Here is a 1878-nt window from a genome sequence, read left to right as displayed (position 1 = left end):
AATCCCTTCAAAAAAAAAAAAAAAAAAAAAAAAAAAAAAAAAAACTTGAACCCTATTTCCCTAAAATTATACTGGAATGATATTTTTCAGTTTGTTCCTTAACTAAAGTCATTCCCATTACCAACGAGTATACATATTACCTTTTCACATTTTAATTTCAGATAATTTCACGGCATGTAAGCCATCAGATTTTAAGTGTATCTACGAATATTCAAGTAAGTAGGAACCATGTTATTTAAACATTAAAAAAATCGATCTTACTAGTTGCTGGAAGTTAAAAAAATGGAAATTGGGTTAAACTTCTTCAAACCTCAATGATTACAATTTATATTTAAGTTTGATTTGATAGCCCCCATATAACGTGACCTCCCAAGTCCACGTTCCCAACTAGCACTGTTTGGAGGTTGAGAAATTTTAAGAACCATATATATTTAAAAATACATGCCTAGGTTGAAATATTTCTCTATCCTTAAAATAGCCTAAACAGAAATCTTTATTGATTGGAAAATATGATCAAGACATATGGACCCTATTCCAAAACATTGACCCACATTTAAAATTTTTTGCGAAGAGATTTTTTGTCCCCTTAGAAACCAAGATTCCGAATAATGGCCAAATAATAATAATGACTAATAGAAACCTGACCTGAAGGGCTAATAGAAAATAGACCCTGAAAATAGCTGAAATTACATCTGATATGGGATACCATATGAGGGTTATACCAATACGTCGGACCCTGTTGATAATTTTTGAAAGGAAGATTCTTAACACAAATTTTTCAAAAGTTGCCGAATTTAACAAGAACACGTTAAGCCAATATCTGTCTTATGATTATTTTGCCTCATGATTATTCAAGCTTTCGACCCCTTATGTGGGGGTTCCGAAAGGGTTGGTGAATATTGATAAAAAGTCTGATATAAATATTATAAGGTGGCAGTTTTGGCCTATATCGACTACTTTTTCCACCTTTTATGAGATATGTAATCATTGGACCGATTGGACCACATAGTGGACCGAGGTATTCCACTTCATCTAATACTGATAAAAATATTGGGATGTACAAAATGAAAGAAAATCTAAACGTTTTTATACCCACCACCATATTTTCAAATTTTGGTATTTGAAGTTCGAAATGGATGCTACAGCCTCAGACAGAAAATTCACGTCTTCCTATAGCCCCCATATAACGGTACCTCCCGATATTCGGTACTTTGTTGATTTAAGCGACATTATACAACGGAATTCTTTTAAACTTGGTATTTGATGTTCGTAATGGATGCTACAGTCCATGACAGGAGATTGTCTGTGCAGGTGCACGTCTTCGTATAGCCCCCATATGTCGGTACCTCCCCATATTCGATACTTTATTGATTTCAGCGAAATTATTCACCGGAATTCTTTCAAACTTGGTACTTGATGTTCCTAATGGATGCTACAGCCTATGACAAGAGATTGTCTGTGCAGATCTACGTCTTCGTATAGCCCCCATATAACGGTGCCTCCCGATATTCGGTATTTTGATCATTTTAGCGAATTTATTCACAGGAATTGTTTCAAATTTGGTATTTGAAGTTCGTAATGGATACTACAGCCTAAGACAGAAAATAGCCGCCATATAACGGTACCTCCCGATATTTGATACTTTGTTGATTTAAGCGACATTATTCAACGGAATTCTTTAAAACTTGATATTTGATGTTGGTAATGGATGCTACAGCCTATGACAGGAGATTGTCTGTGCAGGTCCACGTCTTCGTATAGCCCCCATATGACGGTACCTCCCGATATTCGGTGTTTTGATGATTTTAGCGACATTATTCACCTTAATTGTTTCAAATTTGGTATTTTAAGTTCGTAACGGACACTACAGCCTAAGAC

This window comes from Musca domestica, unplaced genomic scaffold (genome assembly GCF_030504385.1).
Source record: "Musca domestica strain aabys unplaced genomic scaffold, Musca_domestica.polishedcontigs.V.1.1 1, whole genome shotgun sequence".
NCBI classification, from domain to species: domain Eukaryota; kingdom Metazoa; phylum Arthropoda; class Insecta; order Diptera; family Muscidae; genus Musca; species Musca domestica.
This window is presented reverse-complemented; position numbering follows the sequence as displayed.